Source organism: Lissotriton vulgaris, chromosome 12, assembly GCF_964263255.1.
Source record: "Lissotriton vulgaris chromosome 12, aLisVul1.2, whole genome shotgun sequence".
In the NCBI taxonomy this organism is placed as follows: domain Eukaryota; kingdom Metazoa; phylum Chordata; class Amphibia; order Caudata; family Salamandridae; genus Lissotriton; species Lissotriton vulgaris.
This window is the reverse complement of record NC_141700.1, coordinates 99771477-99786873: the sequence shown is the minus strand read 5'-3', so window position 1 is coordinate 99786873 and position 15397 is coordinate 99771477.

Genomic DNA, 15397 nt, shown 5'->3' with positions numbered 1-15397 from the left:
TGGAATGCATCAGTCCACTCCTGTAACACTCCATGGAATGCATCAGTCCACTCCCGTAACCCTCCATGGAATGCATCAGTCCACTCGGGTAAAACTTCACGGAATGCATCAGTCCACTCGGGTAACACTCCATGGAATGCATCAGTCCACTCCTGTAACACTCCACAGAATGCATCCGTCCTTTCCCGTAGCCCTACACTGAATGCATCAGCCCACTCCTGGAACACACCATGGAATGCATCAGTCCACACCTGTAACACTCCATGGAATGCATCAGTCCACTCGGGTAAAACTCCATGGAATGCATTAGTCCACTCGGGTAAAACTTCACGGAATGCATCAGTCCACTCGGGTAACACTCCATGGAATGCATCAGTCCACTCCTGTAACACTCCACAGAATGCATCCGTCCTTTCCCGTAGCCCTACACTGAATGCATCAGTCCACTCCTGTAACACTCCACGGAATGCATCAGCCCACTCCTGGAACACTCCACGGAATGCATCAGTCCACTCGGGTAACACTCCACGGAATGCATCAGTCCACACCTGTAACACTCCATGGAATGCATCAGTCCACTCCTGTAACCATCCATGGAATGCATCAGTCCACTCGGGTAACACTTCACGGAATGCATCAGTCCACTCCTGGAACACTCCACGGAATGCATCAGTCCACTCGGGTAACACACCATGGAATGCATCAGTCCACTCGGGTAACACTCCATGGAATGCATCAGTCCACTCGGGTAACACTTCACGGAATGCAGCAGCCCACTCCTGTTACACTCCACAGAATGCATCAGTCCACTCGGGTAACACTCCATGGAATGCATCAGTCCTTTCCCGTAGCCCTACACTGAATGCATTAGTCCACTCCTGTAACACACCATGGAATGCATCATTCCACACCTGTAACACTCCACGGAATGCAGCAGCCCACTCCTGTAACACTCCATGGAATGCATCAGTCCACTCCTGGAACACTCCACGGAACGCATCAGTCCACTCGGGTAACACTCCATGGAATGCATCAGTCTACTCGGGTAACATTCCACGAAATGCATCAGTCCACTCGGGTAACACTCCATGGAATGCATCAGTCCACTCCTGTAACCCTTCATGGAATGCATCAGTCCACTCCTGTAACACTCCATGGAATGCATCAGTCCACTCCTGTAACACTCCACGGAAGGCATCAGCCCACACCTATAACCATCCACGGAATACATCAGTCCACTCCTGTAACCCTCCACGGAATGCATCAGTCCACTCCTGTAACCCTCCACGGAATGCATCAGCCCACTCCTGGAACACTCCACGGAATGCAGCAGCCCACTCCTGTAACACTTCATGGAATGCAGCAGCCCACTCCTGGAACACTTCACGGAATGCATCAGTCCACCCGGGTAACACTTCACGGAATGCATCATTCCACTCGGGTAACACTTCACGGAATGCAGCAGCCCACTCCTGGAACACTCCACGGAATGCATCAGTTCACTCCCGTTACACTCCACGGAATGCAGCAGCCCACTCCTGGAACAGTCCACGGAATGCATCAGTCCACTCGGGTAACACTTCACGGAATGCAGCAGCCCACTCCTGGAACACTCCAGGGAATGCATCAGTCTACTCGGGTAACACTCCACGGAATGCAGCAGCCCACTCCTGGAACACTCCACGGAATGCATCAGTCTACTCGGGTAACACTCCACGGAATGCATCATTCCACTCCTGTAACACTCCACGGAATGCATCAGCCCACTCCTGGAACACTCCACAGAATACATCAGTCCACTCGGTTAACACTCCACGGAATGCATCATTCCACTCCTGTAACACTCCACGGAATGCATCAGCCCACTCCTGGAACACTCCACAGAATACATCAGTCCACTCGGGTAACACCCCATGGGATGCATCATTCCACTCCTGTAACACTTCACGGAATGCATCAGCCCACTCCTGGAACACTCCACGGAATGCATCATTCCACTCCTGTAACACTCCACAGAATGCATCAGCCCACTCCTGGAACACACCATGGAATGCATCAGTCCACACCTGTAACACTCCACGGAATGCATCAGTCCACACCTGTAACACTCCATGGAATGCATCAGTCCACTCCTGTAACCATCCATGGAATGCATCAGTCCACTCGGGTAACACTTCACGGAATGCACCAGTCCACTCCTGGAACACTCCACGGAATGCATCAGTCCATTAGGGTAACACTCCATGGAATGCATCAGTCCACTCGGGTAACACTCCATGGAATGCATCAGTCCACTCGGGTAACACTTCACGGAATGCAGCAGCCCACTCCTGTAACACTCCACAGAATGCATCAGTCCACTCGGGTAACACTCCATGGAATGCATCAGTCCTTTCCCGTAGCCCTACACTGAATGCATTAGTCCACTCCTGTAACACACCATGGAATGCATCATTCCACACCTGTAACACTCCACGGAATGCAGCAGCCCACTCCTGTAACAATTCACGGAATGCAGCAGCCCACTCCTGTAACCCTTCATGGAATGCATCAGTCCACTCCTGTAACACTCCACAGAATGCATCAGTCCTTTCCCGTAGCCCTACACTGAATGCATCATTCCACTCCTGTAACACTTCACAGAATGCATCAGCCCACTCCTGGAACACTCCATGGAATGCATCAGTCCACACCTGTAACACTCCATGGAACGCATCAGTCCACTCGGGTAACACTCCATGGAATGCATCAGTCTACTCGGGTAACATTCCACGGAAGGCATCAGTCCACTCGGGTAACACTCCATGGAATGCATCAGTCCACTCCTGTAACCCTTCATGGAATGCATCAGTCCACTCCTGTATCCTCCACACAATGCATCAGTCCTTTCCTGTAGCCCTACACTGAATGCATTAGTCCACTCCTGTAACCCTTCATGGAATGCATCAGTCCACTCCTGTAACCCTTCATGGAATGCATCAGTCCACTCCTGTAACACTCCATGGAATGCATCAGTCCACTCCTATGACACTCCACGGAAGGCATCAGCCCACTCCTTTAACCATCCACGGAATACATCAGTCCACTCCTGTAACCAGGGCACAAGTCCTAAAAAAAGAAGTGGGGGGACTCTCCAAGGTAGGCGTGGTCACAGGGAGCGACATCACAACAGGAAGTGACATCACGGCAGGAAGTGACATCACAACAGGAAGTGACATCACATGTAAGGCAGATCTATCATTTGCATATAATGCAAGATTTAACAATTGAAGCTGCTTGGTACTTAAGCCTGTGACTTAAGGTCCATGTATGGAGGAATTAGCAGCCCAAATGTGGATGAAGTTTGGCGAAGGTGACATGAACACATTTTCAAAACGCTACAGGAAAGTTTGACTGCAAGATTTTGTATACATTACAGGTTCCCAGAGAGGCTGCTTCCCACACTCGACAATGACTATTACACACAGTAGGGCTCCATATTCACGTTATTCTATCGATGAGTGTTATATGTTATCTCCCCACCTATTGTAAACTAGCGACTCTGTATTACATAGTTTTGTCCCAGCTTCCTCTCTCTAGCTGTGGCTAGATTTATTTATTTTATTTATAAAGTTTTATATAGCGCGAACTTGATCCCGAAGGATATCAGAACGCTTTACAATTTGCAGCAAAGGTAACAAATCAGAACATTAGTCTAACATTGGGAATCTTGGCTGAAGACAATGGAGCGGCCGGGGCATTAACTTGGGTCAATGCCTAAATTCTAGATATATTAACTGGCCATTGTATTTATTTTAGCAGATTTATTTATTTCTATTTATTTTAGGAAATGTATTTAGTTTTGGTATATTTTAGTTTGACTTATTTGCCTTCATTTACTTCAGTGCAACAAAATATAAACATTGCTTTACTTTGTATTAATACTGTTTATTTTTGTGATAGTTCCTAAAAAAAGGGCCGATTATGACTCATGCATTGTAATGGTTGTTTCCCCCTTTACAGAGACTACTTACTATAAAATTGGGGTGGGCCTAGCTCATGATGTCATTTTGTGGGGACCCCTTGAAGAAAGCGGGCAGAACTTTTGCAAAACTTTGTGCCCCCCTATCCAGTAGTGCAATTATCCAAACACTGACAGGATTGAGCCTAAATTAAAAATATACTGACATACGTAATGCCAAGTCAGACGTCATCATGGAGTCATGTTTAAATGAACAATCCAGCGCCATCCTACACCTCCCCATTCCACAAAATTATACAATTCAGACCGACAACACAAACTAGAAGGGGGCATTGCTGTCATTTTAAACATTCCATGTGGAAACAGCGACACACGGAAGAACACACAAGGGTACACCATCATACTATTTACATTTTGTAGCCTGGTGTCAATTGTTCAATGCAGGGCTTAATTTGTGCCAGTGCTTAGCGCCGGCACTTAATTGGCAGGGCCGGGTCTAGTGGGACTCCGATTCTACACGCACGAGGCGCACAGTGCATGTAAAATGTTTTAATTTAACTTACAGCACACTTGCTAGTACTAATACTTAATTAACTCCTCAAGTCTCGTGCAGCTGCATCGCATTGTGTTTAGTTTTTCACATCTCAGTTTACCCTTAATTGTTCACAATCACTTGAATAATTAAATATTCTGAGTGGGAGAGCTCTTTGGCAGCACTCTGCCAGGTTTCTCTCTCGTCACTCTCATGCTGCTGTGTTACAGAGCCTCGGTTCTACCGCACAAAGAATTAGGGTGACCAACTGGCATTGGTGCAAATTCAGGACGGTGAGTGTAAAAATTCAGGACAAAGGGTCAAAATTCAGGACACAAATTCAGGACAGGAGGTCAAAATTCAGGACAAAACTTCAGGACAATAGGTACGTTTTACAGACACATCAGAGGTCGCGCAATAGTATATAAGTAAGCCCAGCCATTTCCAAAAGTATTCAACCATTTGCAAACCTATCCATCATGTATCCTTCCATCTATCATTTCACTCATCCATCCCTTCATCCATCCCCTCAACCATCCTTTCACTCATCCTCCATTATCCATCCATCTATCCACCCTTTCACCCTATCCATCTGTACACTTATCCATCCACTCTTCATCCCATCCATCCATTCACTCATCCATTCAGCCATTTACCCTTTCACCAATCCAGCCATCCTTTCACTTACTAATCCTTCCACCCATCCACTCTTTTAGTCATCCATCCATCCTCCCTTTCTCTCTCCATCGACCCTTTCACTTAGCCTTCCTTCCATCCATCCACCCACCCATCCATCCATCTACTCATCCACTCATGAATCCATCCATTGCCCCTATCACTCATCCATCTATCATTTCAGTCCTTCACACATCTATTCATCCTTTTGTCCATCTACCCTCCCTTTCACTCACTCATCCATCCTTACACCCACCCTTTCACTCATATGTCCATTAATTCACCCTTGCACTTATCAATCCATCAATCCATCCATCATTTCACTCATCCACCTACCCCCCACCATCCACCCACCCACTCATCCATCCTTTCACCCACCCACCATCCAATCCACTGATCCATCCTTTTACCCATCCACCATCCACCCACTCACTCATCCATCCATCCTTTCACCCACCCACTCATCATCCATCCATCCATCCTTTCACCCACCCACTCATCATCCATCCATCCATCCTTTCACCCACCCACTTATCCATCCATTCATCCCTTCACCCACTCTCCATCCATCCATCCTTTCACCCTCCCATCCATCCATCCCTTCACACACTCTCCATCCATCCAACCTTTCACCCACCCATCATCCATCCATCCATCCATCCATCTGTCCTTCCCTTCATCATCCATCCATCCATCCCCTCATCATCCATCCATCCTTCCCCTCATCATCCGTCCATCCTTTTCCCTCATCATCCATCCATCCTTTTCCCTCATCATCCATCCATCCTTCCCCTCATCTTCCATCCATCCCTTTCCCTCATCATCTATCCATCCATCCATCTGTCCTTCCCCTCATCATACATCTGTCCTTCCCCTCATAATCCATCCATCCTTCCCCTCATCACCCATCCATCCTTTCCCCTCATCATCCATCCATCCATCCTTCCCCTCATCATCCATCCATCCTTCCCCTCATCATCCATCCATCCTTTCACCCACCCCCTCATCATCCATCCATTCCCTCATCATCCATCCATCCATCCATCCATCCATCCCCTCATCATCCATCCATCCACCCTTCCCCTCATCATCCATCCTTTCACCCACCCCATCACCATCCATCCATCCTTCCCCTCATCATCCATCCATCCATCCATCCTTCCCCTCATCATCCATCCTTTCCCGTCATCCATCCATCCTTCCCCTCACCCATCCATCCATCCCATCCATTTATCCTGCCCTTCATCCATCCATCCTTCCCCTTACCCATCCATCCATCCCATCCATTTATCCTGCCCCTCATCCATCCATCCTTCATCCTTCCCCTCATCCATCCTTCCCCTCACCCATCCATCCATCCCATCCATTTATCCTGCCCTTCATCCATCCATCCTTCCCCTCCATCCATCCATCCCCTCCATCCATCCTTCCCCTCATCCATTTATCCTTCCCCTCATCCATCCATCCTTCCCCTCCATCCCTCATCCTTCCCCTCATCCATCTTTCCCCTCATCAATCATCCAGCTACCCTTCCACCCATACATCCAGCTATTTAAATTTTCTCTCCATCCTTCCCCTCACTCACGTTTTGGCACGTTTTGGCACGTTTTGGCAAACAGCCCGGTGGCAGTGGGCTTGCTTGCGGACATTGAGAGAGCTGAGAGAGAGAGAGAGCTTCTCTTCACATTTCCTGCATCTCGCCCCGCTGAATGCGAGCGGTGGCGTTTTTATGTAACGCACTGTTTTTAAATTGTACTTCTCACCCTACCTTTTGTTATGCAGGCCACTAACTTCGCTCTTTAGTTCCAGAGGTGAGCGGCTGGCTGGGGGCTGATTGTTATCGCGGGTTCCCAGCGGCAGCGGGCGCCATCTTTGCTTGGGCTTCATTCTGCATAGTGTTTCCCTGACACTCCACCCTCGTTCCGCCCCTATTTAGGAGCGTGTTTCACCCCTCTCTTAGTGTTTGGCAGGCAGCCCGGTGGCAGTGGGCTTGCTTGCGGACATTGAGAGAGCTGAGAGAGAGAGAGAGCTTCTCTTCGCATTTCCTGCATCTCGCCCCGCTGAATGCGAGCGGTGGCGTTTTTATGTAACGCACTGTTTTTAAATTGTACTTCTCACCCTACCTTTTGTTATGCAGGTCACTAACTTCGCTCTTTAGTTCCAGAGGTGAGCGGCTGGCTGGGGGCTGATTGTTATCGCGGGTTCCCAGCGGCAGCAGGCGCCATCTTTGCTTGGGCTTCATTCTGCATAGTGTTTCCCTGACACTCCACCCTCGTTCCGCCCCTATTTAGGAGCGTGTTTCACCCCTCTCTTAGTGTTTGGCAGGCAGCCCGGTGGCAGTGGGCTTGCTTGCGGACATTGAGAGAGCTGAGAGAGAGAGCTTCTCTTCGCATTTCCTGCATCTCACCCCGCTGAATGCGAGCGGTGGCGTTTTTATGTAACGCACTGTTTTTAAATTGTACTTCTCACCCTACCTTTTGTTATGCAGTTCACTAACTTCGCTCTTTAGTTCCAGAGGTGAGCGGCTGGCTGGGGGCTGATTGTTATCGCGGGTTCCCAGCGGCAGCGGGCGCCATCTTTGCTTGGGCTTCATTCTGCATAGTGTTTCCCTGACACTCCACCCTCGTTCCGCCCCTATTTAGGAGCGTGTTTCACCCCTCTCTTAGTGTTTGGCAGGCAGCCCGGTGGCAGTGGGCTTGCTTGCGGACATTGAGAGAGCTGAGAGAGAGAGAGAGCTTCTCTTCGCATTTCCTGCATCTCGCCCCGCTGAATGCGAGCGGTGGCGTTTTTATGGAACGCACTGTTTTTAAATTGTACTTCTCACCCTACCTTTTGTTATGCAGGTCACTAACTTCGCTCTTTAGTTCCAGAGGTGAGCGGCTGGCTGGGGGCTGATTGTTATCGCGGGTTCCCAGCGGCAGCGGGCGCCATCTTTGCTTGGGCTTCATTCTGCATAGTGTTTCCCTGACACTCCACCCTCGTTCCGCCCCTATTTAAACGGCCACTATGTGTCAGCGCAGCGGACGAGCGCAGCGGGCGCGACGGAGGCGCGCCGGAGTTGCCCCTGAGTTAAGCCCGTCTGCGCCCGTCCGCGGCAGGCCGGGGCACGGGGCATGTCACTCTGCCTCCCTCCTCACTTATCCCCGCTCATCCCTCATTTCACTTCACGATCTTGCACTCCCTCCTCCCGAGTCCTCTGCCAGGCTTGCTTTATGCGGCCTGCTCACAGCCAGGAAATCCTTCCCTGAGATTATCCCCTCTTCACCTACTCCCAGGCCTCCTGGTCTGGGTTCCAAAACCTGTATTTCCCTACCGGCAAGAGCCTCTAACTCCCCCATATCTGTGATGTACCTTAATACCCGGTCTCTGGTCAGCCACCAGTCTGATATCTTCTATCTCCTGGGTTCGGAACAGCCTGACATCTTGTTCCTGACCGAGACCTGGCTCAGAGATGACTCTTCCCCTGACATCCTGGCGGCCATCCCTTCGGGATACTATATACTGCAAACTAACCGCCCCTCTGGCAAAGCGGGCGGCGGGGTTGCAGCCATTATTAGGCACTCTATTCGTTTCTCTCCTGTGCCCACTCCTAGCATCCCTATGACTGACTGCCTCGTACTCAGGCTGGAGCAGCCTGGGTCCTCACTTATAAGTGTTTTAATGTATCGCCCCCCCCAATCTATGCCAAACTTCTCAGTCCAGTTCGGCGAGCTTATCTCCCAGCTGACCATTAACAATGCTAATGTTCTGGTCCTAGGCGATTTTAATTATTGGCCGTCGGACCCCCATGAAACCTCTGACTCATTTGCCTTTTCTGACCTTATGTTGGGCCTTAATTGCATCCAACATATACACACACCCACGCACGTTAAAGGTCATATCTTGGACCAGGTCTGGATCTCATCCTTAGACATCTCTGCACCCCTTATTCTTCCCTGCCTCTGGTCAGATCACTCTCTATAAACAACAACAAAGGAGTGACTAAAAAAAGGAAATATTTACAAGTGAAGTGAAATGTGGAAAATCACAATTGTTTTTTATATTACCCTCACTCACCCAACTATTGGGTGACATGCTTCATCATTGGGTATTTCACCGGGCAGGTAAAAGACCTAACCAGTGTGCTACGACACCTGCATCTGCAGTGGAGCTGGTTTATATAAAAACAGTGAATGAAGTGAAAAAAGTGAAAAAGGTAAAAGGTGCAAACGCTGATCCAAACAAAACTTTAATAAAGATCGGCGTGAGCATCTGGTTAAAAGGGGGTGAGATGGATGACGTGATCTCAACCACTGCCCGGACAGTCCGGGCAGTGGTTGAGATCACGTTAGGTTCCATACGGGGAGTCATCGGAGCACTGGTTTCTCTGATGTGAAGAAAGCCCCCGCCACTGTGGCCCATGATGCGAGAAACATCGCCATTTCATATCCTCATGACCTGGAAATCCCAGGCTTAAATCGGTACTGAGAACCGTGAGTTTGGAAATACTGAACGTGTACACTGAGGTTAGGGTGCACCTTAGAGAGTGCATACCGCCCAGTGTGTGTCCTTTTGGTCCTGATGAAAGCTCGGCCAAGTTGGCCCTAAGAGCAGAAACATGTCGACCTTGTGATATGGATGATACGACCCAAATTTAAGGTCTACATCATCCATCTCACCCCCTTTTAACCAGATGCTCACGCCGATCTTTATTAAAGTTTTGCTTGGATCAGCGTTTGCACCTTTTACCTTTTTCACTTTTTTCACTTCATTCACTGTTTTTATATAAACCAGCTCCACTGCAGATGCAGGTGTCGTAGCACACTGGTTAGGTCTTTTACCTGCCCGGTGAAATACCCAATGATGAAGCATGTCACCCAATAGTTGGGTGAGTGAGGGTAATATAAAAAACAATTGTGATTTTCCACATTTAACTTCACTTGTAAATATTTCCTTTTTTTAGTCACTCCTTTGTTGTTGTTTATATCTTATTTGGGGTATAGGAGTGTCCTTTGAGCCCTAACTCTCCTGTTGTTGTTACAGATCACTCTCTAATCACTTTTTCCTTAACCAAGCCCCCCCTCGTCACTACTGTCCGAGAATCCAACTTCCTGGCACGCAATTGGAACAAGGCCGACCTCAATAAATTCACTTCCCTCCTGAGTTCATCTGCCCCTCTCACCACGGGACCTACTATTTCCATGGACTCTCAGTCCGAGAATCTCACCCAATGGCTTATCTCCGCCGCTGACTCGGTGGCACCTCTAAAACCAGTTAAGACGAGGCGCAGCCACGACGCCCATAGGTGGTTCACCGAGGATCTCAAAGCATTAAAGCTCAGTCTCCGTCAGGCCGAAAGGCGCTGGCGCCGGGGATATTCCCCCGAGACAAAAGAGATCTTTTCCTCTCAGCTGAGAGAGTACAAGTCTGCTATAGCCCTGGCTAAATCTAGCTATTTTTCTAACAAAATCTTGGACTCCACAAACAAGTCCAAAGACATATTCTCTATTGTTGAGGAATTGTCCAACCCGGCGAGAGTCACCATTGCTCCCCTCCCCTCCCAGCCTCTGTGCGATTCCCTGAATCAATTCTTTGTGGACAAGATTACCAAGATCAAAACTAGCATCTCCGCTCAAGCTTTTACCCGTTTCCCCCCGCCAAGTGTCCCCTGCCACTTCAATACTCACACCCTAACCCAGATCCCCCTCATCTCTAAGGTCAATTTCCTCTCACTTTTGCATAAAGTTTCCTCTGGTTCCCCCAGCGACTGTTGCCCCCCTCGGCCCTTCGGGAAGCTTTCACTTCCTGTCCTGATCCCCCCCTAGCCCTTTTAAACAACTCTTTGACTACGGGGGAGGTCCCTGGATCCTTTAAATGGGCCGAGGTGGTTGCCATTCTGAAAAAACCCTCGGCAGACCCGTCCATCATGAGCAACTATCGTCCTATTTCCCTCCTCCCCTTCCTCAGCAAAGTCCTGGAGTCACATGTCACTCAAACCTTCACCTCTTTTGTGGAAGACTCGTGTGTCTTGGACCCCCAGCAGGCTGGGTTTAGACCTGCGCATTCCACAGAAGCAGTCATCCTTTCTGTGATGGACGAACTGCGCAGGGGAGCCGACTCCAACACCTGTCAGGCTCTGGTCCTCCTGGATCTGTCGGCCGCCTTTGACACGGTCGACCATGACATTTTGGTCGACCGTGTCAGAGAGGCTGGCATCCAGGGCACCTCCCTGGACTGGGTTCGGTCTTTCCTGACCCAGCGCCATCAAGCTGTCAGGCTGTCCCAGTTCTCTGCTACTCAAGTCGAGCTGCCTTGCGGTGTCCCACAGGGCTCTTCTTTATCCCCCCTCCTTTTTAATTTATACCTGGCCCCGTTAATCCGTTCCCTCCGCAGATTTAATGTCTCCGCGTTCAATTACGCGGATGACATTCAACTGGTTTTCACCATCGACTCCTCTGATGAATCTATCACCACCTTTCAAAACACCCTCTGTTTCATCAGCGATTGGATGGGCTCAAACCATCTGAAGCTCAACCCCGACAAGACCGAGCTGGTTCTTGTCGGGGGACCCTCCAATCCCTGGCACTCTTCCTTTTGGCCTGCCAGTCTTGGCAGCCCCCTCTGTCCCGTCAACTCAGCCAAAAGCCTGGGAGTAGTCATAAGCAGCGACCTTTCTATGACGCCCCAGATAAGCGCCGTAGTTTCCTCAAGCCACTTCCAACTCAGGAAAATACGTAAAATCTCTCGCCTACTTACCACCGATGCCCTTATTCTGGCCCTGCTTGCGCTAGTCATGTCTAGGCTTGACTACGCAAACGCACTATACGTAGGCATTCCTGCTTATCAACTTAGGAGACTCCAGTTGATCCAAAATCAGGCTGCTCGCCTGATTCACCATCAACCTAGAGATCAACATGTTCGCCCCCTCTTAAAAAGTCTCCACTGGCTTCCGGTATCTGCCCGCTGCAAATTCAAGCTTGGTTGCATCATTTCCAAATCCCTTACAGGCCACAGTCCCCTCTTCATTTCCTCCCTGCTCCACCCGTATGCCCCTCTTCGAACCCTTCGGTCATCTCAAATGGCCCTGCTATCAGTCCCCAGATTCAAGAGGAAGAAACACGGTGGCCTCAGGTTTTCATTTTTAGCCCCGTCGTTTTGGAATTCCTTACCCCTTTCTCTTAGGTTGTCCTCTCCTTACTCCAGGTTCAGATCTTCCCTTAAAACGTTCCTCTTCACTGAGGCTTATAATTAGCTGTTATCAACTGTTATGTTATTTTCTGTCTCTCCTCCCTGCTCCCTCTGTATAGCGCCAAGGAACCTAAAGGTGTTAGTTGCGCTCAAAAAGTTTATTTAACATAACATAACATAACATAACTCATCAATCCATCTATCCTCTCTCATTATCCATTTATTCAATCTTTCATTCATCCATTCACCCTTTCACTAATTCATCCAGCCATTCACACATCCCTTCACTTACTTACATGCCCACCTTTCCATGTTAATTTTGAGCTAAGCCCTTTTGAGAAGAGGCCCATCAAGAACTTCACCCTCGCTGCAGGGGCCGTTCCAGGACTGGGACAGAAGCCACCCAGGGCGGAGACAGGATCCACCACAGGGGAGGACAAGAGCTATCACAGGCGGGGGTGGACTAGAGCCACAACATGGGGGGACAGGAGCAGGAGTCATCACAGGAGAGGGAACGTGATCCACCAGGGTGGGCACAGGGGTGGGCATGCAGTATTCTAGTATCATCTTGGGCTTCTTGCCCCCTCCTGCACAAGACAACGAGAAGACAGGCTCTCTGTTCAAAATGCCATCCCCCTCTGTGATATACAGTACTTACAGGAGATACTCCGAGAGAACTGATTGAACTGATTGTCCTCCATACTTTGTTAATCAGTGTGGGTGCGATTGTGCCATTTCTTTATTGTATTACATTATGCATGTTTGAAGAACCGAGGTTTGCTTACAAATTAGTGACAGTAATTAAGCTCGGTGAAGAGAAGCAGGTGCTGCCTCGGTGTAATCAGGGGTGTAATCTGGCCGAGTCTAGGATGTTTGGGGCCCTGGGTAGAAATGGAATGTGTGAGCCCCCCTCTAAATAGCAGATACAAGACGCATTCAGGGTTGTTTGCGTGTGAATGGATGCCTCCTGCTCCTGAACCTGCAGCCCCTCCCTCTCAGTCACCTTCAAGCACCTTTTAACAGCTCATCAAGGGCAGGAGGTGTGAGGGATGCCATCCCGCTGTGCCTCTACAGTGCTGCTGGGGGTCTGAGCTTTCATACAGCACCGGAGTCAAGAAGGGAGGTGGGGGCAAGCTGTGCCCGGTTAAAATTACGGACAAATGGTAGGTGCAGGGGCGTGGTAACCACCGGCGTGCTTGGTAACTTCCGGATTCAGCCAGCCACTCGCCCACCCGGAAATGCTTTATTTACTTTGTGCGCGCCGCGCTCCCGTTTTTTAATGGTGGACGCGGTTTTGATTTAGCAGGGTGGACGGCGTCCACCCTGAAAAACCCTCGGAAATAAGTGGGGGGATGCCGTCCACCCGCGTGGTACCCCGACTCGTGCCCTGCCTGTAACCCTCCACGTAATGCATCAGTCCACTCCTGGAACACTCCACGGAATGCAGCAGCCCACTCCTGTAACACTTCATGGAATGCAGCAGCCCACTCCTGGAACAATCCACGGAATGCATCAGTCCACTCGGGTAACACTTCACAGAATGCATCATTCCACTCGGGTAACACTTCACGGAATGCAGCAGCCCACTCCTGTAACACTCCACGGAATGCATCAGTCCATTCCCGTAACACTCCACGGAATGCAGCAGCCCACTCCTGGAACACTCCACGGAATGCATCAGTCCACTCGGGTAACACTTCTCGGAATGCAGCAGCCCACTCCTGGAACACTCCAGGGAATGCATCAGTCTACTCGGGTAACACTCCACGGAATGCAGCAGCCCACTCCTGGAACACTCCACGGAATGCATCAGTCTACTCGGGTAACACTCCACGGAATGCATCATTCCACTCCTGTAACACTCCACGGAATGCATCAGCCCACTCCTGGAACACTCCACAGAATACATCAGTCCACTCGGGTGACACTCCACGGAATGCATCATTCCACTCCTGTAACACTCCACGGAATGCATCAGCCCACTCCTGGAACACTCCACGGAATGCATCATTCCACTCCTGTAACACTCCACGGAATGCATCAGTCCACTCCTGTAACACTCCACAGAATGCAGCAGCCCAGTCCTGGAACACTCCACGGAATACATCAGTCCACTCGGGTAACACTCCACGGAATGCATCATTCCACTTCTGTAACACTTCACGGAATGAATCAGCCCACTCCTGGAACACTCCACAGAATGCATCATTCCACTCCTGTAACACTCCACAGAATGCCTCAGCCCACTCATGGAACACTCCACGGAATGCATCAGCCCACTCCTGGAACACTCCACGGAATGCATCAGTCCACTCGGGTAACACTCCACGGAATGCATCATTCCACTCCTGTAACACTTCACGGAATGCATCAGCCCACTCCTGGAACACTCCACGGAATGCATCATTCCACTCCTGTAACACTCAACGGAATGCATCAGTCCACTCCTGTAACACTCCACGGAATGCAGTAGCCCACTCCTGGAACACTCCACGGAATGCATCATTCCACTCCGGTAACACTACACTGAATGCATCAGTCCAATCCTGTAACACTCCACAGAATGCATCAGCCCACTCCTGGAACACTCCACGGAAAACATCAGTCCACTCGGGTAACACTCCACGGAATACATCATTCCACTTCTGTAACACTTCACGGAATGCATCAGCCCACTCCTGGAACACTCCACGGAATGCATCATTCCACTCCTGTAACACTCCACAGAATGCATCAGCCCACTCCTGGAACACTCCACGGAATGCATCAGTCCACTCGGGCAACACTCCACGGAATGCATCAGCCCACTCCTGGAACACTCTACGGAATGCATCAGCCCACTCCTGGAACACTCCACGGAATGCATCAGTCCACTCCTGTAACCCTCCACGGAAGGCATCAGTCCACTCCTGTAACACTGAACGGAATGCATCAGCCCACTCCTGGAACACTCCACGGAATGCATCAGTCCACTCGGGTAACACTCCACAGAATGCATCAGTCCACTCCTGTAACACTCCACAGAATGCATCAGTCCACTCCTGTAACACTCCACAGAATGC